Source organism: Stegostoma tigrinum, chromosome 21 (assembly GCF_030684315.1).
Source record: "Stegostoma tigrinum isolate sSteTig4 chromosome 21, sSteTig4.hap1, whole genome shotgun sequence".
Lineage (NCBI taxonomy): Eukaryota > Metazoa > Chordata > Chondrichthyes > Orectolobiformes > Stegostomatidae > Stegostoma > Stegostoma tigrinum.
Window position 1 is genome coordinate 55,767,227 of NC_081374.1, and position 23,183 is coordinate 55,790,409.

Sequence of the window (23,183 nt, forward strand, 5' to 3'; positions counted from 1 at the left end):
ATTGTAACTGGAATACTGAGGTCAAAACATATACCATTAGCATCCAAGCAGCATTACGCATACTTCCATCAGAATGTGAATCAGATGACAGGGATTATACCTAGCACTTGGAGAACTGACAGAAACCCCAGGTTACCGTGTCAGGAAAGTTCCAGTGAATGAAGTGCCAACCGAGCACTTACCATTCGGGGGCAGTCTGTGGCTAAAACCCCACTCACTGAGAGATGCTGGCCAAACAGAGACTAGTGTCTCGCCATTGCAGGTGGTGCCACCAGGAAGGGTGGCTGATGCTGGTACTGCAATTAATCCAATGCTATTAGTGAGTCATGAACAAATTGGGGTCGTGGGAGAGGTTTTCTGGCCAGGGAATCAGGAGGTTGTAAGAAAAGGTAGTCAGGTGCTATCTGTTTGCCATCGCTACTAATATGGCATGGCGGATCAATGGTTAGCACTGCTGCCTCACAGCTCCAGGGACCCAGGTTCAATTCCAACCTCAGGTGACTGTCTGTGTGGAGTTTGCACATTCTGTATATGTCTGCATGGGTTTCCTCTGGGTGCTCCAGTTTCCTCCCACAGTCCAAAGATGTGCAGGTTAGATGGCTTGGCCATGCTAAGTTGCTAAGAGTGTCCAGGTATGTGTGGGTTAGGTGGGTTATAGTGGAATGGGTGTGGGTGGAATGCTGCAAAGGTCAATGTTGGGTCAAAGGGTCTGATTGTACACTGTAGGGATTCTATAATTAAGAGTTTTACTTCTCAAACTTTCTGTGTGATATTTGTTCAGCCTCAGTTATTAATTGCCCACTCAGGGGAGTAAAGACCATTTACCAGCCTTCCCAATCGAGACTGCATCAGGGTAAAACTTGAAAGACAGTCAGGTCCGTACTTACACTCTCCAGCTCAAACCCCGCATAAAGAGAGGGGTGTTAAATTCTACCCGTCATGTACAAAATCCAGCACCTACGTGATTGCCTGCAAAAATGCCATCCATCACTGCCCACAACAGAAGAGTGAACCTGGCAGAAACGCAGAATTGCTACAACGCAGAAGGAAGACATTCAGCCCATCATACTTGCCAAGCTCTCTGAGCACTCTAATTTAAGGCCAATCTTCTACCTTTTTCCAAAAACCCTGCATGTATTTTTTTTTCTGTTTAAGTAACCATCCCTCTTGCGTGCCTTCGCCGAATCTGCCACCACCACATTTCCGGGCAGTGGATTCCAGGCCCAGATCACTCACTGGCTGAATAAAGTATTTTTTTCTCACTGCCCATTTGCTTCTTTTGTTAGCATCTTTGAAACTGTGCCCTCTGGTTCTAGATTCATTTTAGGAGTGGGAACATTTTATTCCTAGATAACAAGGTGTTGAACTGGATGAAGAGCTTTCTGAACTTTCGTCAGAAAAATGAAGAAGGGTCTAGGCCTGAAATGTCAGCCTTCCTGCTCCTCTGATGCAGCTGGGCCTGCTGCGTTCATCCAGCTCAGCACCTTGTTATCTCAGATTCCCCAGCATCTGCAGTTCCTACTATCTCTGAAGCATTTTATTCCTATCTGCTTTCTCCTGAGCACTCATGGTTTTGGAAAGTTTCTATCAAGTTTCCAAGGAAAGCAGTCCCAGTACCTTGAAAAAATCCTCATAACTGAGTTTCTCATCCCTGAGAATCATTCTCATAAATGGAGGCGTTGTGACAACATCACTGGACTAGTAATCCGGAGATTCAGGTAATCAGAATCAACTTTCACCATGACGCATGTTTGAATCCAATTTCAATTTAAAAACAACACCCAGGAATGAAAGTCTAATGGCGCCCATGAAATGGACCAACGACTGTGCTGTACATTTCTATGACTCTATGTCTCATAACAGGTCGCAGTACATTGGAGTTTTGTGTCATCTGCACAGTACAATGTTGTCCCCTGCACACCCAAGCCTAGATCATTTATGTCCGTATCAGGAAAGCAAGGGTCTCAATACCAGCCTCAGGGGAACTCCACAACAAACATACTCTCAATCAGAAAAACACCCATCACACTCTCTTTCTTGTGATCAGAGATAATGGGAACTGCAGATGCTGGAGAATCCAGGATAACAAAGTGTGTAGCTGGATGAACACAGCAGGCTGAGCAGCATCTCAGGAGCACAGCAGCTGACGTCAGCTTTGGTGCTCCTGAGATGCTGCTTGGCCTGCTGTGTTCATCCAGCTACGCACTTTGTTATATTACACTCTCTTTCTTATCCCTCAGACAATTTTGGATCCCTTTCATTCTGAGATTTTCATCAAAAATTGTACAAAATGCTTTTGGATAGCCCATGCACAGCACAACAGCATCTTTGTCCTTTTCAACCTTCTCTGTTACCTGCGACTATCTCAAGCATCCAAATGATGTGGGCAAGTGGATACTGACGTTATTGGATCTTAAGACACGGAAATAACTCATTGATAATGTGGTATCCCAAATTAGAACCATCAGAGATTTACATGTCGGTGATAATTTACGCACATGAGAGGGGTGCAGACACTTAGAGCCATTCAGCCGCTAGGTGAAAACATTTCCGAGTTAATTGCCACCCTGCGCAGAGTGCACATACAAATCTTGATGACAAGCATGACCCCAAGTCAGACAGCATCATTAGCATTGCTTCCAGATTAAAAATAACCCAGGGAGAACAAGACACTGCCTTTCAGACAGGTGTGGAGATAATTCCCAAATAACTAGCTTGATCCCAGACCATAGATGGGATGTACAATTATGGATTGACCAGATAAGGAACCAGCCAGGGTGCTCAATGATAACTGGTTAACATGGCGGGGAAGGGAGTGAAAAAATAACGAGACGTGCTAATCGGAATTGAGCTGTATTTGTGTGTTAAGTATAATTGAAGGGGCGTAAGAAGTGGGAGAGGGCTGTGGTGGCGGGTGGAATGATTGATGGAAGCCGCATTTGCTTCTTGTCCAAGTTTAATTCACTTCCGGAGACGCCGGTATTATTTTCAAATTGGCGCTATTTGCAGCGTAAAATTGCAATCGCCAAATGTTATGCTGACTCCTGAGACAGCAGGTTGGCAACCCCCAGTGAAAAGGGACCAGGTACCAACGCTGCATCACCTTGCAGTTCTTAATCCAGGATGATAGAGAGTTTGGAACAGTCCCGGCCAAGTTGAAGTTACAGCATCCATTTCCATCAGTTAATATTGTGACGAGCATAATGTTTAAATGTGCAGTTTCACCTGTTCAATTCTTGTCTATCGACCAATAAATACAGATATTGCAATGGTGGGAAGGATTAGCGGGATGTTAGAAAGCAAAGCGGTGTTATTTTCAGAAAATGGTTACAAACCAGAGATTTTAAAAGGATTAGTTCCACCCCTTTCCCACCCCACCCCCAACACGCACTCTTTGGTAGGGGTTTCCTTTAAGAGCGCTTCCAGAAATAAACCTGCCTTGGCCCAGGATCTGTCCTATTTGGTATGAGAGGGATGTGATGATTTGGCTCCTGTACAATCTTCCTCCGCCATGCGGCAGGGTAGGAGCATTGAAAGCAGATCTCAGCTCTTGTGGAGAGAGAGAGAGAGAGAGAGAGAGCGTGAGGCAGCGGCTGCGAAACGCGATGGGGGTGAGGACGGACTGAAGAACCATGGCATCGCCGCTGTGTACTTAGTGCAGCCACCAGGCTCTCGGGGGAGGACAGCAAGGAGAATTTTGTGTTGTCCTTTTTATTTGCAATAATCCGGGGTGGGGAAGGGGAGAGAGAGCTGAGATAATGGGAACTGCAGATGCTGGAGAATTCCAAGATAATAAAATGTGAGGCTGGATGAACACAGCAAGCCAAGCAGCATCTCAGGAGCACACAAGCTGACGTTTCGGGCCTAGACCCTTCATCAGAGAGGGGGATGGGGAGAGGGAACTGAATAAACAGGGAGAGAGGGGGAGGCGGACCGAAGATGGAGAGTAAAGAAGATAGGTGGGGAGGAGAGTATAGGTGGGGAGGTAGGGAGGGGATAGGTCAGTCCAGGGAAGACGGACAGGTCAAGGAGGTGGGATGAGGTTAGTAGGTCGATGGAGGTGCGGCTTGTCGGGGGGAGGAAGGGATGGGTGAGAGGAAGAACCGGTTAGGGAGGCAGAGACAGGTTGGACTGGTTTTGGGATGCAGTGGGTGGGGGGGAAGAGCTGGGCTGGTTGTGAGGTGCAGTGGGGGGAGGGGACGAACTGGGCTGGTTTAGGGATGCTAAATCTCCCCTTCCCCCACCGCATCCCTAAACCAGCCCAGTTCGTCCCCTCCCCCCACTGCACCACACAACCAGCCCAGCTCTTCCCCTCCACCCACTGCATCCCAAAACCAGTCCAACCTGTCTCTGCCTCCCTAACCTGTTCTTCCTCTCAGCCATCCCTTCCTCCCACCCCAAGCCGCACCCCCATCTACCTACTAACCTCATCCCACCTCCTTGACCTGTCCGTCTTCCCTGGACTGACCTTTTCTCTCCTCTCCACCTTCGGTCCGCCTCCCCCTCTCTCCCTATTTATTCCAGTTCCCTCTCCCCGTCCCCCTCTCTGAAGAAGGGTCTAGGCCCGAAACGTCAGCTTTTGTGCTCCTGAGATGCTGCTTGGCCTGCTGTGCTCATCCAGCCTCACATTTTATTATTTTAGGAGAGAGAGCTGTTTTGGTTTGTGATACAAGAGACGAGGCTGTCTATGCCTTTCACCCATCGGTAGCTCTCCTCCTGTCCCTGCCTCTATGCACATACTCTGCCAGGCATAGTCTTCCTCCCTCTGTGTGTGTGTGTCTCTCTCTCGCTTCAGCTCCTAAAACCTCAGATGCATCGGATATAAAAACACGCACATAAACACACACACACATCAACAAGCCATGGAGAAAGATCAGGAATTACTGCAAGCTGTCAAAACCGAAGATGTAGCTGCAATGCAGAAGCTGTTGCAAAGGCCGAAACAAGGCAAAGCGAGTGAGTACCCTTTACACACCGTTCCATTGGCTGATGTGAATGTGCCTGCGTTTTTTTGTGTGTGTGTGTTTTGCAAATGTCCTGTTATTGTGGAGTAGGAGGGGAGGGAGTTTGGTCTGTTGTTCAATATGGGCTCTCCTATCTTGACCGATGCTGTTCGTGACTCTTTATACAGTGCAATCGGTGGGAATGTAGCATTAGCCTGAATAGTGCGTTCTCTCTCCCTCAGACAGCTCCCCTGCATCCCTTAGCTTCACAAGCCGGCGCTTTCTGCTCCTAACAGCGCAGATTGGACGTTGAGGATAGATAAGGTCAATACTGGGAATCCTAGATTCCCTATCAACCGGGCAAGAGATTGCAGATGGTTTGTAGCGAATCCACGGTTGAGATACAACGCACAGAATCAGTTCGTATAAGGGGAAAGGTGGTTCTGGAGGTTTGCACTGTTCTGTTTCGGCAAAAAAAGTGCCCGACCAGAGAATATCAGGCCAGTGACTAAGATGGTTAAACAGCTAATTCTAGTGGAAAGCTGTCAAGAAGGTAATAGCTCAGAGTCTCGCTTCTGAGGAAGTGCAAACTGGAGATCTTGTTTGACCCACTCTGTGCAGGTTGTTGTTGCTGTGTTGCAAAGAGAGCCTAGAGACGTGAGGGGGGACTTGGATGTGACAAATGCAGTGACTCCACACCCGGGCAGTGGTTTGGCAACATGATTCGGACCCCGTTAGCTTGCAGCCCTCTGACGCTGTTCCCTTCCTGCCGGATGCTCACTGGTTCGCACGCCCCAAACAACCGGGGCTATTTTAAATTTAACCCCTTGATTGATGGGCTAACAAGTGCCTGTTGATGACAAAGCAATAGATGCTGCAGATCTGGTAATTAGAAGCAGTTTTGCTGGGAGACGCTTTAATTGATAGATTTCAATTCTAAAATTAACCAGGATTAAACGGGGGAGACCTCGAGCTGGCTGATCTATGATGTAGTAATAACAGTATTTTCGGAAAGATTGTCTGAGACGCAGGAGTGATGTCTCTCCCAGCTATCCTGGCTGCAAGGAGGAGGAAAAGGCAACCCTTTCCGAACAAGGCACAGTGAGGATTTCTGAAACATTTATGTATCGCTTAACTGGAAACTTGATAATGTACGCCACAATGTGGGAGGGGGAATCTTATTCAGTTCTATATTTGCCTAAAGCTTCACTCCAGATATTTTGTTAAAAATAAAAGAATAATGGGATTTGAAGGGTACACTGTGAGTAAATCGTGGGAAAATGTTAATTTATTTTGATGTGACTTGCTCCTACATGAGTAAAACATATTGTGATTAAGGATGATGGAATAAAGTAAAAGCATTATTTGCCAGGATGAGATTCTGTCATAGTCTGGAGATGCGCTGCTCTGCTATCCAGTTATGAAGAGCTGCTGTAGTTGTGTTCTACAAGACTCCAATTGTTGGATGCAGTGGAAGTCTTTCAGGAGAAGACACCATGTCCCTTTTAAAAATAGTTTCTTACTGATTTATCATGTCACACACAGTACTTTGATTTGTAATTTTCTGGCTTATTCTCTGGTGTTGAGAACCTTTGTGGGTTGACTCTCCCTTTGACCTCATGATCCCTGTTGAGTTTAGATTTTGAATGCGTGGCCTGTGCATTTGTTGGAGTTCTCTCTATTGGTTCTCTAAGTTCACTGACTGAATGCAACACTGTATCAATGTTTACCAATAATGATCATATCTGTGATGATGATGCTATTTTCCTTGGGACAGATAATGAAAATCTCCATGCTTCACAAAGTCTGTCTTCGTGTCTATTGGTGCTCCATAATTGGTGACCATGCCTTCAGCTGACAATGCCTTAAGCTCTGGAATTTCTTCCATAAACCTCACCACTCCTTTACCACCCCCCCCCCCCCCCCCGACCATGTTCTCCTTTACATTATTGGTTATAAAATACCAGAGCGGTTACCTGTGTTGATATCGCCAGTGTCACGTTTGATTAGATCATTCCTCCTATGAAATATTGTGAGACATTTTACTTTTACCAATGCAAGATGCATACATGCTGTTGTTATTTGACAATAAGTCGAGGTGGGAGGGTGCGGTATCATTGGGATTTAAATGGCTGGAGAGGCCTAACGCCAAATACCCAGCAGGTAGCTGTGTTGGGGCTGGGTTTGAGGGTGGGGTGGCAGATGGTGACTGTCTCTTCTAAATTAGCCCATGCTCCCATTAGAGGATCATATGTAATGCCTTGCTTATCACCAGTCTTCAAAATTCTGACAACACCCCAACTCCCCAACATATCCTCACTAGGGCCTACCAATTCTTCTCACTTGGTGAGCTGAATCTGGAACAATTGTCTAAGTCCCAAGTGCAATACCAGTAATGATCACGTCTTCTGGTGGTGCTGCTGGTACAGTGCTGGAATGCTGCCAATCTCTTACTGGCCTGAATCTCTCTGAGGCAGGACATCTTCATGTATAAGCGGAGCAATCAACCCATCAGATGGTTGCAGAGCTTGGCAGACTTCCCCATCTCTGTGCTTTTGGTCAAAGAGGTGGGGAACCCAGAGTCTTGTGTCATTCAGCCCTGAGGCAGTTGACCCTTACTTGCCTTCTGAAGTAGTATAGCAAATAGTTCATAAAAATGGGCAATAAAATGGTGACTTTGCCAGCATAATCCACATAATTAGAACTTTTCTTTCTTAAATTGGGAACTCTGTGTGGTGTGTGCAATGCTAATGGAAGTACAGATCCTGGCTAAGCCCAGTGTTCTGTCTCCACCTCCCATGATAATACAAGGTACTGACTGATTGGTTTCTTGGCTGAGACTGTGGTCACTTAGTTGGCAGCCAAAAACACGAAGCAGTGTTTTTAGGAGAGGATGAGACAAAATATTTAGAGTGTCGAGAGGGTCCATAAAGTTTTGCAACTGAAGACATAAAAGCTGCTAGAGTTTAAAAATAACTTGGATCTGTATTTGAACTAACATTAATGTAGAGGGCCAAGAGCTGGAAAACAGGATTCAACTTGATAGTTTTAATTTGGCTGGCAAAGATGCGCTGGGCCAAATGCTCTCCTTCCATTGCTGCAAATTTCCACGATACTCCAAAATCATGTCAAAGATTTCTGAAGAAGGGTCTTGGCTTGAAACATCAGCCTTCCTGCTCCTCTGATGTTGCTTGGCCTGCTGTGTACATCCAGCTGTACACCTTGTTATCGCTATTGTAGAGCATCTATGTGTCCCACTGTTATTTTACTATCGTGCCAGATGTGTAGTACATGATTTCTCTGCAAGTTGGTATGACAAATTAAAATGATGAGACATTTTTATTCTCTTAATGATAAAACTCAAAATTCCAACTGCACCTATGTCAACTCCTGTGCTGTAACATGTCTTTACAGATTGAAAGGTGCATTTTATTTCAGTTGGGATGATTCTTGGATTTCTGCCAGACTTCAGCAGTTTGAGGTTTGCTGTGTGTGTGTGTGTACCTTGTGATATTTGATATAATCGTTTGATATAATCAGTGGCGTTACTTTGGAGAGGTTTTGGTCTCCCCTTTGAATATTGAAGTAGAATGTAAAGCTCTTCCAGAAGTTTCGCTAATGACATAGAGCATCAGTCTGATGAAAACCTACCTCTTCCCCTTGCTACTATCTACTTGTTATTGCAGTATCAGTTTCTGAGACATGCCTTAGAATCCATTAAAGACGTGAATAAAGGCAAACAGTTGCCACTCACTCTAACCAACGTTTTTGTATAAAGATTTTACCCTCTACATGGACATGAGTCTTAATCCCATGTGCCCACTCTGTTTCAGTGAATGCTTTATTCATCCTTACTTTGACCACTTGCTTAACCTATTCCTAAATATTGACTTGGCTGCCTGTTCAGTCATTAATTCTGGTTGCACATTTTGAACTCTATGTGTTTGATGCAGCAGTTGGAAACAAGGGCTTGTGCTGCTTTAGTTATACCATCAATAGAGACTTTAAATAGTCATTAAAGAAAGGAAGAACTGGCACTGAATCAATTACCTGGGGTTTTTTTGTATTCATTCTTAGAATGGAGCTGCTGCTGGCTGGCCAGTATTTATTGCCCACTCATAGCTGCCCTTGACAAGGTGTTGGTGAGCTGCCTTCTTGAACCATGGCTTGGAGGGCAACTTGCAGGTGGTGGTATTCCCATAAATTTGCTGCCCTTATCCTTCTAGATGGTAGTATTTATGAAAGTGTTGGTTTCTAAAGAGCCTTGGTGAATTTATGCAGGGGATTTTGTAGATGATGTGCACAGCTGCTACTTCCCATCACTGGTGGAGGGAATGAATTTTTCTCGCTGTTGCTTTGTTAACTGTAGCAGCTTGCTGTGCCTAAATTGACTGCTGCATTTCCTGACATTGCAATAGTGACTACACTTCCAAAATATGAATACTGCTGAGAAAAGGCATATTTTGCTCCAGTTTTTCAACTTGCACTTAACAGGACAATTCACATCAAATACAATGTAAAAGGATCAACTATTATAGTAAATAAGAAGTGAGTCCTGGTGTTTTCCCTGTGGAAACACCTCAGAGTCCACTGTAATTGCTTTATTCATCTTTACTTCAACCATTTGCTGTACCTGTTGCTAAATATTGATGTGGTTCCACTTCCAAATGAATCAGCACTCTCTTTGTGTACAGCTTTTCCCTTCACTTCTTGCAAATTGCCCCAATAAGTGCAAGATGAAAAGGATAAACAAAATGTATATTTTTCAAGTTCTGTATTACCAACTGATGACTGCCAAAATACTTCATTGGCTGTAAAGTGCTTTGGAATGTCCTGAGGCCATGAAAGGGAAGAAAGAGAAGGCTTTCTTTCTTAACATTGTGCATTTCACAGCTTTAGGATATCCCAAACAACTTCTGGCCAAGAGAATAGTTGAGAATTGGAGTCACTGTCGTAATGTGGAAACACGGCAGTCCATTTGTGCACAGTGAGATCTCACAAACGGCAACATCACAGTGACCAGAAAACCCCTTCAGTAATATCAGTTCAGAGCTTAGTATTGACCAAAACACCAGGATAACTCTGCTTGACAACAGAGGCATTACATTACCTGAGAGGGAATACGAGTATTTAACAACTAGACACCTGAAGCCACAATTTCAATGGGTAGAGTGTTGGTTCGAATGGTATCATCCAAAGGTCAGCACCTCCAACAATGGAGCACTGGGTATGTTAGCCTAGATTTTCTTCTCAGGTCTATAGATCCTGACTTGAACAATGACATTCTGTCTTAACGGTTGGAGTGAAACCCACTGAGCTGCAGCTAATATAGAACATAGAACATAGAACATAGAACAGTACAGCACAGAACAGGCCCTTCAGCCCACAATGTTGTGCCGACCATTGATCCTCATGTATGCACCCTCAAATTTCTGTGACCATATACATGTCCAGCAGTCTCTTAAATGACCCCAATGACCTTGCTTCCACAACTGCTGCTGGCAACGCATTCCATGCTCTCACAACTCTCTGCGTAAAGAACCTGCCTCTGACATCCCCTCTATACTTTCCACCAACCAGCTTAAAACTATGACCCCTCGTGCTAGCCATTTCTGCCCTGGGAAATAGTCTCTGGCTATCAACTCTATCTATGCCTCTCATTATCTTGTATACCTCAATTAGATCCCCTCTCCTCCTCCTTTTCTCCAATGAAAAGAGACCGAGCTCAGTCAACCTCTCTTCATAAGATAAGCCCTCCAGTCCAGGCAGCATCCTGGTAAACCTCCTCTGAACCCTCTCCAAAGCATCCACATCTTTCCTATAATAGGGCGCCCAGAACTGGACGCAGTATTCCAAGTGCGGTCTAACCAAAGTTTTATAGAGCTGCAACAAGATCTCACGACTCTTAAACTCAATCCCCCTGTTAATGAAAGCCAAAACACCATATGCTTTCTTAACAACCCTGTCCACTTGGGTGGCCATTTTAAGGGATCTATGTATCTGCACACCAAGATCCCTCTGTTCCTCCACACTGCCAAGAACCCTATCGTTAATCCTGTACTCAGCTTTCAAATTCGACCTTCCAAAATGCATCACCTCGCATTTATCCAGGTTGAACTCCATCTGCCACCTCTCAGCCCATCTCTGCATCCTGTCAATGTCCCGCTGCAGCCTACAACAGCCCTCTACACTGTCAACGACACCTCCGACCTTTGTGTCGTCTGCAAACTTGCTGACCCATCCTTCGATCCCCTCATCCAAGTCATTAATAAAAATTACAAACAGTCGAGGCCCAAGGACAGAGCCCTGTGGAACCCCACTCACCACTGACTTCCAGGCAGAATATTTTCCTTCTACTACCACTCGCTGTCTTCTGTTGGCCAGCCAATTCTGTATCCAAGCAGCTAAGTTCCCCTGTATCCCATTCCTCCTGACCTTCTGAATGAGCCTACCATGGGGAACCTTATCAGATGCCTTACTGAAATCCAAATACACCACATCCACAGCTCGACCCTCATCAACTTTTCTAGTCACATCCTCAAAAAACTCGATAAGGTTTGTAAGGCATGACCTACCCCTCACAAAGCCGTGTTGACTGTATTTGATCAAGCCATGCTCTTCCAGATGGTCATAAATCTTATCCCTCAGAATCCTTTCTAACACCTTGCAGACGACAGACGTGAGACTTACTGGTCTATAATTGCCGGGGATTTCCCTATTTCCTTTCTTGAAGAGAGGAATTACATTTGCCTCTCTCCAGTCCTCAGGTACGACTCCAGTGGAGAGCGAGGATGCAAAGATCTTCGCAAGTGGCGAAGCAATTGCATTTCTCGCTTCCCAAAGCAGCCGAGGACAAATCTGGTCCTGGCCTGGCGACTTGTCAATCTTAATGTTTGACAAAATTTTCAGCACATCAGCTTCGTCTATCTCTATCCATTCCAGCATGCACACCTGCTCTTCAAAGGGTTCATATCCAATGATTGATCTGTATAGTGAGTGAAAGGAAAATGGTGTAAACACCACACTGTGCAGCCTGCTCTCATTCACTCACTCGGAGCAAATTTTCAGAAACTTGCCAGTAGATAGTGAGTGCACCTTCTTAATAAGCTGCTGCTTGTAGCCGCTCCTGCCAGGAGACCTGCTGTCATGGTGTGCCAATTCTGTCTGTCTTATGCCACCCTCATACATCGGTTGTGGTTTGTTGGCAGCCATTCTGTGACACCACTCTGTGACCTGTTCCTGGGAAGATAGGGTTCTCCTGTGAGGAAAGGTTGGATCTGTACCAGTTGGAACTTAGAAGAATGAGAATTGATCCTATGGCAATATATAAAATCCTGAGGGGACTTGATACATTGTGTACAGGGAAAATGTTTCCTCTCGTGAGGGAATCTCAAAAAAGGGGGTACAATTTAAGAACAGGAGGTCTTCTTTCTATGATGGAGACGAGGAGGATTTCCATCAGAGGGGTATGGGTCTGTGGAATTCTCTTCCCCAAAAAGTATTGGCGGCTGTACCATTGACTTTATTCTAGGTTGAGTTAGATGGTTTTTTGATAGATGTGGGAGACGAGGGCTTGGGGAAAAGGGACAGAGGGGCTTGAGTCCACAAGCAGATCAGCCACTGAATGGTGGAGCAGAGTTAAAGGGCTGAATGGCTTTCTGTTGCTCTCAAATGACATGTTCCTATATTCCGTTCTAACATCCATCATCCAACTGCACATAGGTTGACCCCTCTTCCTGCTGCTGTCCAGAATCTCTTAGCTTGTAAGCTCAGATCAAATAGCCAAAGTTGTGACTCTTTTTTTCTGGGTGTCACTTATTAAACTTGGAGAGAGGAAAAAGGAGTATATGAGTACCTTTTGTTCTTCTCATTTTAGATTCAATCTTTTTATAATATTTCTGAGAACTGCTTGAGAAACAGAGTCATAGAATCATACAGCATGGAAACAGACTCTTCAGTCAAACCAGCCCGTGCCAAACATATTTTCGAGCTAAACTAGTCCCACCTGCCTGCTCCTGGTCCATAACTCTCCAAATCTTTCCTGTTCATGTACGATTCTAAGTGTCTTTTAAGTGTTATAGTGTCTAACTCAGGAAATGAATAGTTTTTTTGTGGGTGCATGTGGAATGTACTGTATCATGGTGAGGGAAAGTAAAAGGTGTATTCAGATTGAGGAAATGAATGCTGGCCTGAACAGAATTGGTTGCTTTGTATGGCCTTATTGATTTTGCTTGCCTCTCGTACCTTGTCGTAAAACTGCTTATAACTTCAAGGAAGGAGAATAGCAATTGCTGTGGGTTTTGCAGAACACATTGTAAGTACATACAGATTTATTTTTTAAAAAAGCTATTAAACCAAAGAAATGGAATTGCACAATAAATCAGAAAGTAATGTGGCAGCCTAGCTGCTTGTTGAAGCACTTAGACTTTGTATAGATGGCTTTGTGCTTTGCCATCCACTTTCCACAATGGTTAAAATCATAAAATTGTACAGCACAGAATGAGTCCATTCAGTCCATTATGCCTGGGTTGACTGGTGGAAAGAGATTTCTGATCTGCCCCACTTCCCAGTCTTTTCTCTGCACCACTGCAAATATTTCCCATTTTAAACTACTTCATTCCTCCTGCCTCAGAGCATCTTGCTTTCATTGTGCTGCTTGGGTTGGCCTAGAAACACTATTGGCAAAGTGGGTGGCAAGAGAGGTGATTCATTCTGAATGCCTCTTTTTAAAATATTATTTATTTATTGAATGTGGGCATCACTGATACGGGGCCAGCATTAATTGCTCATGAGCAGATGCTCCTGAGCTGCCTTCCAAAACCACAGTATTCCCAAAGCGATGATAAGGAGGGAGCTGCAGAATTCTCAATCAGTAAAGATGATGGAATGGCAACATTTTCATGTCAGGATTGTGTGTACATCCGAAGATTGGAGGGAAACTGAGAAGTGATGCCCCCATGTGCCTGCTGTCCTTGCCCTGCTGGTTGGTAGATGTTGTGGGTTCTGGAGAAACCTTTGAAGAAATGTTGTTGCGTTACTGCACTGTATCTTGTAGATTCCAGTTGGAGCATCCACTTTAAGGCATCTACTTGCATCCTCATTCGAGATTCTCTATTCTGAGTGTAGGGAGCCACTTACTATGCTAGTATTGTATGCTGCTGACTGTTTACAAGCTGCCAATCAAGATGAAGTCATGGAAAAAAGAAATAGCTGTGATGTGAAGGTACATGACAGATTCCATTGTTACTGTATTGGCTTAGTAGAAATATCACCATTGAGTCAAAAGGTTGTGGATTCAAGTCACACAGCTGGAGAGTATCAGAGAGGGTAAGTGAAGAAGGGTGTTCCTGATGACTGGAGATTGCAGAACCAAAGGTCACAGACTAAGGATGCACAGTAGAACGAAGATGAGGAGAAATGTCTTCGCCAAGAGAATGGTGAGCCAGTGGAATTTTCTATCATTGAATATTTTTAAGACAGAGTTAGATATTGTTCTTCGAGCTAAAGAGATCAAAGAATATGGGGAGAAAGCAGGAACAGGAATGAGCAGGCATGCTCATATTTTATGGTGGAGCAGGCTCAAGAACTGAATGGCCTACTCCCAGTCCAATTTTCTCTGTTTCTATGTTAAATTGGGAAAGGGGAATGGATAATCCGGTAGTTAATTAATTATTGCTTTAAGCATAAAATTAAACTGAACATTTATAACTCACTGACCTAGTTCCAAACACACATAAATAGGATTCAGACTTGATTGATATTCCCCAATAAGGACAAACCAAAGTGCTTTGAAACAGACAAAGTGTAGTCACTGCTGTAACATAGAGAATGTATTTACATAAGTTCCTACAAACAGTAAATTTACTTGCATGAGCTCCCACAAACTGTAATGTGATAATGACCTGATAATCACTTTTAGCAATGTTGATTCCAGTGAGATCTCACCTGTTTTTCCTCTAAAGAATACCATGTGATTTTTTTTACTTCCACCTGGGAGAGCAAACAAAGGTACAGATTTATCACCAATGCAGCACAGCAGGACAAGAAATGAGAATTGTTACGATTCCAGCTGCTTCAGCAAGTGGAATAGTCAAACCCCAGAATAAAACCTGCCTCGCTAGATCTTTTTCCCCTTTGTCAAACCTTGTGGTCTTTCACTGAAACATAAGCACATCAGACTACAGATTAGATTTTACCAATAAAACAGAAGTTTATTACATTGAAGAAATAAAATAAACCAAAATATCAAATATAGCAGTTTCAAAAATTTCAGAACACATTGCAAAAGAAAGTTACCCATGAGAACTTTCCCCTTGACTACTCTCAAACTTAAAGCTTAGCCTTCCTCAGTATTTTCATAGTCTGCAGAATTCTAACAAAATACTTTAACTGTTCTAAACAAGAGATAGAAGTTACAGAGACAGAGACTGCATTGTTTTAAATGACAAAGGAAATGCTTTTGTAAAGCGCAAAAAGTGTAGCAATGAGATAAGTACAGGAATAAAAGATGGATCCAGAAAAGGTGTGAATGCTTTCAACAGTTCCATGACCAGCAGCTTTCCAATACAGCCGAAGGCAACATGTTGCTTTATTCTGAAACCTCAGCCAAGATTGCTTCTCAGTGAATCAGTCATGAAACTCTCTGAGGAATACTACAATATGATCAGTGTTACTGCTGTGGAATGCCTACTGAATGTTTAATGTTTAACCACACATCCATAAGGCAGCCCCACAGTCAGTGCACCATCCCTTTACTACCATACTACATGGGCTAGATATAGCTTTCACCTCAGTGGGCAAGAACTTAAATCCAAAAACCTTACAACTCAAGAAATAAATAGTGTTAAAAACCAAAAGAACTGTGGATGCTGTAAATAAGAGACAAAAAACAGAAGTTGCTGAAAAAGCTCAGCCGGTCTGGGCAGCATTTGTGAAGAGAAATCAAAGTTAAGGCTTCAGGTCCGGTCACCTTTCCTCTGAAATAAATAGTATTAGTCACTGATGTATAGCTGACAGTAAAATTCGGCCTTTTTCTCTCCATAAATTCTGCCAGACCTGTTGAGTTTCTCCAGCGCTTGCTGTTATTTCAGATTTCCAGCATTCTCAGTATTCCGCTTTCAATGTAGGCGTCAGCTGGCATACCCTTGGAGGTGTTTGTGTCCTGTTTAGACCTCCCCAATATGAAAACATGTATATGGACATGTGGTTATCTTAGGAAATGCTGTTGAAGCATCCCCTAGGCAGGGATGTAAGATGTAGCAATTTCCCCAGATCTTTAACTCCTGCAGCGAGGCGCCAAGAAGCTTTGCCTAGATTTCGGAATGGGCTACAACGCGGAAAATCTCCTATACTGTCTGTAATGAATATAGTATCCATTGTTAATCAATTCTGGAGAGGGATTCAGGAGATGAGATTTTTATGAGTAAGGCCTGTGCTCAATTGAAGTGCAAAATACTGAGTTTAAATTCCTTTCCTTGTACATTATTTTCATGTAACTGCAAAATGAATTTGAGATTTCCCATGTATACGAATGATAAACATGCAGCTCTGAAGATGTTGAAGAAATTCACTTTATTAAATAGTGCTCCCCATCAATATTTGCGAGTGAAAATGGATTCTAAAGTGAAATTTCATATCCTACTAAAATAGTGCTGTGTCCAAGGGCACAATTAACTTGTATTCAATGCTTGTCTTTGGGCAAATAATGTGCACAACAGAATCATTGGTTGTTTCCCTTCCGGATCAGAAGCACCTCTGTTAGTCCTCTTTCTCTTCTACAATGTCGAAAACTATACAGTCTGCTCCCAACAAAGTTTTTTCATTTATTCTTCTTTTGCTGGTGCTATGATTCCAGCTGCTGTTGTTACAAGCCAGGCCACATCCGAGAATGAAATCTGACTTGATTATCAATTTTTCTTCAATTTAGTGTGGCAGCCTTTCACTGAAACATAAGCACACAAAGCTGCACATTTGGTTTTAACAATAAAACAGTTCATTACACTAAAGAAAGTAAAATACAATAAAGCAAACCAAACTAACTATATAACACAGTTTGAAAGGTTGCAAAACACAACAAAACAGCATCCCATGTACTCCCTAAAACAGTCACTTTACAGTTACTTAACAATCTGGAGCGGTTTTCTTTCTCTATCAAATCTGCATGTTAGATTTAACTGCTTCTGCTCAGTTTCTGTCCCTCAAATTGTGGGGTCTTCCTCCTTCACCATTCACACAACTGAGAGTTTAGACTTCCTCAGTGTTTTACTAATCCACACGGTTCTCCCCAGACATTCCAGCTCTGGAAGTTTCACTAACTACACCCTTTCACAAAAATAGCTTATTTCCTTAGCCCCTCTGAACAGTCTCCATTTCTAGGATAGATTATACTTGGTTCTGACCCCAGCTGAGTTGAGAGTATGACTTGGAGGGGAACTTGTAGCTGATAGAGTTGCAAACCATGTGCTGCTCATTGCTCCCCCCCAGTATCTGGAAACATACGCTGTGCCTCTAAGCTGATCAGTATTGTATCATTTATTGTGTATCCTATTGACTAGTTTGCCCTCCCCAAATGCCTTACTGCACATTCCGGCAGATTAAATTCTATTTGTCCCTTTCTGTTAACCGATCAGCCCATTGTTACTATATTCCAAGTCTGCAGCTTTCTTCCTCTTTATCAACCATGCACTCATTTTTAGTCTATCATCTGCAAATTTTTAATGGTGCCCCCTGCACTTAAGTTTGCTTCTTTGCTATCTACCATGAAAGGGAAAGGACCCAATACTGAACCCTGTGGAATCCCAATAGAAATGACCTTTCAACTACAACTACAGTGAGCATTACCCTTTGTCTGCAGTCACTGAGTTTATTTTGTTCCATTTGCTACTTTCCCTCAGATTCCATCACCACCTTCTGTTTTGACCAATTCATCATGTGTGAACTAGTCCAAAGCCACCTTGAAACCTCCGTAAGCTGCATCAAATGCTCTACTCTCCTTGACCCTCTTTAACACCAATTCAAATTGGTGCGGCATAGTGACTCTGTGGTTAGAACTGCTGACTCACAGCACCAGGGATCAGGGTTTGATTCCAGCCTCAGGAGACTGTCTGTGCGGAGTTTGCACACTCTCACCATGTCTGTGTGGGCTTCCTCCAGGTGCTCTGGTTTCCTTCCACAGTCCAAAGATGTGGAGGGTAGGTGGATTGGCCATGCTAAATTGCCTATGCGAAATTACCCATAGTGTGCAGGGACGTGTAGATTAGGTGGATTAGCCATTGGAGATGAAGGGTTACAGGGATAGGATAGGGGATGTGTTGGCTGGGACGCTGTTTGGAGGGTTGGTGTTGACTTGATGGGATGAATTGCCTGCTTGCACCCTGTAGGGATTCTATGAATCATGAAATTCAAATATAGAATCAAGTTCATCAGACACAAATGAAATCAGAAAATCCCAGAACTGCTCAGAAGGTCTGGCAGCGTCTGTGGACAGAGAAACAGAATTAATGTTTCATTAACCTGCCATCAGAAGTCCAAAGATAGGTCCATTGTGCTGAATATTTCCAGCGTGTTTTGGTCTTACTTTAGATTGCCAGCATTTGCAGTATTTTGCTGTTGTACTACCCAGACGTGATCACCCGTGAACAAATCCACACTGAGTGTATTTAATTACAAATCGGTAGTTATTAGGACAAGTGACATAAAGTATTGCCAAAAAGGCAGCTTTCAGGAGGAAAGAGTGAAAATGGAGGGGCATGGGAAGGGAATTCCAGAGATTCGGGCCTAGGCAGCTAAAAGTTGGAGGAGGGGTGATGGTCTAGTGATATTATCGCTGGACTGTTAATCCAGAAACCCAAGTAATGTTTTGGGGACCTGGGTTCGAAACCCACCACGGCAGATGGTAGAATTTGAATTCAATAAATATTTGGAATTAACAATCTAATGATGGCCGTGAATCCATTGTCGATTGTTGGAAAAACCTGTCTAGGTTCACTGATGTCCTTTAGGAAAGAAAACTGCATTCCTTACCTGGTCTGCCCTACATGTGACTCCAGACCCACAGCAATGTGGTTGACTCTTAACTGCCCTCCGGGCAATAAGGGATGGGCAATAAATGCTGCCTGACCGGTGACGCCCTCATCTTGTGAATGAATCAAGAAAAATGCAACAATGTAAAATTAGACAGAGATAGAAGTTACAGAGACAGAGACTGCATTGTTTTAAATGACAAAGGAAATGCTTTTGTAAAGAACAAAAAGTGTAGCAATGAGATAAGTACAGGAATAAAAGATGGATCCAGAAAAGGTGTGAATGCTTTCAACAGTTCCATTACCAGCAGCTTTCCAATACAGCCGAAGGCAACATGTTGCTTTATTCTGAATAATATCCACTGAGAAACCTCAGCCAAGATTGCTTCTCAGTGAATCAGTCATGAAACTCTCTGAGGAATACTACAATATGATCAGTGTTACTGCTGTGGAATGCCGACTGAATGTTTAATGGATATTTTAGTCTCCTGATCAATGGATGTAACAGGGATGCTCTTGAACTCTCCTTGTTCATTCCTCAGTGGAAAATGTTGGGGAAAGAGCACAAGTTTTATACTCTATCAAATCTTCACACCTCGTAATTCTATTATTGGAGCTTCATTCTTGAGACCAGATAGAAGAATGTTTTATTAATATAGATGCTACATAGCCACTAATAAATCTAACAGGAAACTCAGGAGAAGCAACTTTGCCCAGAAAGTGGTTAAAATTTGAACCAGGAAGAGTGGCTGAAATGATAGCACAGATACTTTTAAGAGGAAGCCAGAGGAGCACATGAGGTAAAGGGTAGGGTTAAAAAGGGGTAGAAAGAGTCTTGTGTGAAACATAGATAACATCATGAGCCTGTTTCTGTACTGCAAGCTCTGTTTGTTAAGCATTGACTTCAGAATTAAGCACAGTCTCTCCAGAAAAGGCGATTGTTTAGAACAGTTAAAGGAATAAGTTGTCTCAGAGTAAGGGTTATTATTTGTGAATCTTTCAGACCCCGAGTATTTTGTTTGAATTCTGCAGACTGTGAAAAAACTGAGGAAGGCTAAGCTTAAGTTTGTGAGTAGTCAAGGGGAAAGTTCTCATGGGTAACTTTCTTTTGCAATGTGTTCTGAAATTTTTGAAACTGCTATATTTGATATTTTGGTTTATTTTATTTCTTCAATGTAATAAACTTCTGTTTTATTGGTAAAATCTAATCTGTAGTCTGATGTGCTTATGTTTCAGTGAAAGACCACAAGGTTTGACAAAGGGGAAAAAGATCGAGCGAGGCAGATTTTATTCTGGGGTTTGACTATTCCACTTGCTGAAGCAGCTGGAATCGTAACGGTTCTCATTTCTTGTCCTGCTGTGCTGCATTGGTGATAAATCTGTACGTTTCCTGGCTGTAACCGTACCAGGAAGTTCAAGAGTTCAGTGAAATGATGCTTCATTATTAGCATCAACTTCATCAGGAATACACCACACAGAAAACATTTCCCGAATTCGTAGAATGTCTTCGTGGACAAAGTTGGATCAATGGTTGTTTTAAATTTGTTCTCCACTATGGAAAGTGGAGTGTTTCTCATTCGAACTGTGTATTGTGAAATAGTGGTTAGCTGCTGCTAGTTGTAAGTTATTATTTCATTAACATGAGAGTTCAATATTCCAGCCATTGGACCTTGCATTGTTTTCACTATTATTGTGGTTAACTCATGTGTTTCTGTTTAAAGTGGCATTTGATGAATGCTCGTGGACATTGTGCACAGGGAGTAAGCAATTTAAACTCCTTTAAACACTCTACATAGTCACTTAATTCGTTGCATGGGTAAACCTAATGAGAAAATATATGTACTAATTTATATTTGTGTATATAATATTTATACATATAATATTTTATATATTACATATATATAATATTTATATGAATATATTTGTGTTGGTTGCATTACCCGAAACACTACTCGGGTAGTGTCTCCCACCCATCCTCCTCCTCGAAGCAAAAAAAAAGTTTCTGTGCGACAGAAGGTAACTAGTTTATTTTTTATTCTTTATTTTAAACAGTCTCTTTGGGAATTTAGAATAATGGGAACGGAGGTCAGGGCAGTTGAATGCTCCTCCTGCAGAATGTGGGAGGTAAGGGTCACCACTAGTGTCCCTGCTGACTACATCTGCGGGAAGTGCACCCAACTCCAGCTCCTTGAAAACCGCGTTAGGGAACTGGAGCTGGAGCTCACAGGGACTGGCCCCGCAGCCATGTCCCGCGCACTGTCCCGCTCACAGCGTACTGCCCCCAGCAGCCCTGACCCGCTGACAGGGACCTGCCCCCGCAGCCATGACCCGCTAGCAGGGACTGGCCCCCGCAGCCCTGACCCGCTCACAGCGACTTGCACCCCGCAGTCCTGTCCCGCTCACCGCGTACTGCCCCCCGCAGACGTGTCCCGCTCACAGGGCCTGGGCCCTGCAGCCCTGTCCCGCACACAGCGTATTGGCCCCCGCAGCCGTGTCCCACTCACAGGGACTGGAGCCCGTAGCCCTGAGCGCTCATCGTGACTTGCCCCCGCAGCCCTGACCCGCTCATCGTGACTTGCCCCCGCAGCTCTGACCCGCTCACAGGGACTGGCCCTTGCAGCCATGACCCGGTCACAGCGACTTGTCCCCCGCAGTCCTGTCCCGCAGCCTTGTCCCGCGGCCAGGGTCTGGCCCCCGCAGCCCTGTCCCGCTGACAGGGACTGGGCCCAGCAGCCCTGTCCTACTCACAGCGGATTGGAGCCGCAGCCCTGTCCCGCTCACATGGTATTGCCCCCCGCAGCCGTGTCCCGCTCAGAGGGACGGGCGCCCGCAGCCCTGACCCGCTCACAGCGTACTGCCCCCCGCAGCCGTGTCCTGCTCACAGTGACTTGTCCCCAGCAGTCCTGTCCCGCTCACAGCGTACTGCCCCCGGCAGCCGTGTCCCGCTTACAGGGTCTGGCCCTCGGAGCCCTGACCCGCTCACAGCGTACTGACCCTGCAGCCGTGTCCTGCTCACAGAAACTGGCCCAAAAGCCCTGACCCGCTCACAGGGACTGGGCCCCGCAGCCCCGACCCGCTCTCGGGGACTGGGCCCCGCAGCCCCGACCCGCTCTCGGGGACTGGGCCCCGCAGCCCCGACCCGCTCTCGGGGACTGGGCCCCGCAGCCCCGACCCGCTCTCGGGGACTGGGCCCCGCAGCCCCGACCCGCTCTCGGGGACTGGGCCCCGCAGCCCCGACCCGCTCTCGGGGACTGGGCCCCGCAGCCCCGACCCGCTCTCGGGGACTGGGCCCCGCAGCCCCGACCCGCTCTCGGGGACTGGGCCCCGCAGCCCCGACCCGCTCTCGGGGACTGGGCCCCGCAGCCCCGACCCGCTCTCGGGGACTGGGCCCCGCAGCCCCGACCCGCTCTCGGGGACTGGGCCCCGCAGCCCCGACCCGCTCTCGGGGACTGGGCCCCGCAGCCCCGACCCGCTCTCGGGGACTTGCCCCCCGCAGCCCCGACCCGCTCTCGGGGACTTGCCCCCCGCAGCCCCGTCCCGCACACGGCGACTTGCCCCCCGCAGCCCCGTCCCGCACACGGCGACTTGCCCCCCGCAGCCCCGTCCCGCACACGGCGACTTGCCCCCCGCAGCCCCGTCCCGCACACGGCGACTTGCCCCCCGCAGCCCCGTCCCGCACACGGCGACTTGCCCCCCGCAGCCCCGTCCCGCACACGGCGACTTGCCCCCCGCAGCCCCGTCCCGCACACGGCGACTTGCCCCCCGCAGCCCCGTCCCGCACACGGCGACTTGCCCCCCGCAGCCCCGTCCCGCACACGGCGACTTGCCCCCCGCAGCCCCGTCCCGCACACGGCGACTTGCCCCCCGCAGCCCCGTCCCGCACACGGCGACTTGCCCCCCGCAGCCCCGTCCCGCACACGGCGACTTGCCCCCCGCAGCCCCGTCCCGCACACGGCGACTTGCCCCCCGCAGCCCCGTCCCGCACACGGCGACTTGCCCCCCGCAGCCCCGTCCCGCACACGGCGACTTGCCCCCCGCAGCCCCGTCCCGCACACGGCGACTTGCCCCCCGCAGCCCCGTCCCGCACACGGCGACTTGCCCCCCGCAGCCCCGTCCCGCACACGGCGACTTGCCCCCCGCAGCCCCGTCCCGCACACGGCGACTTGCCCCCCGCAGCCCCGTCCCGCACACGGCGACTTGCCCCCCGCAGCCCCGTCCC

The 23,183-nt window shown here is 45.9% G+C and overlaps 1 protein-coding gene across 1 annotated transcript in view; it reads left to right on the forward strand.

Moving 5' to 3' along the window:
- The first annotated feature begins 4,368 nt into the window (after positions 1–4,368).
- Positions 4,369–23,183, forward strand: part of LOC132210852 (utrophin-like) — a 245,844-nt gene continuing 227,029 nt past the window's right edge. Inside the window, exon 1 of the mRNA XM_059653528.1 lies at positions 4,369–4,956. The gene's annotated coding sequence lies outside the window, so the exon portion shown is untranslated. The remainder of the gene's footprint in view (positions 4,957–23,183) is intronic.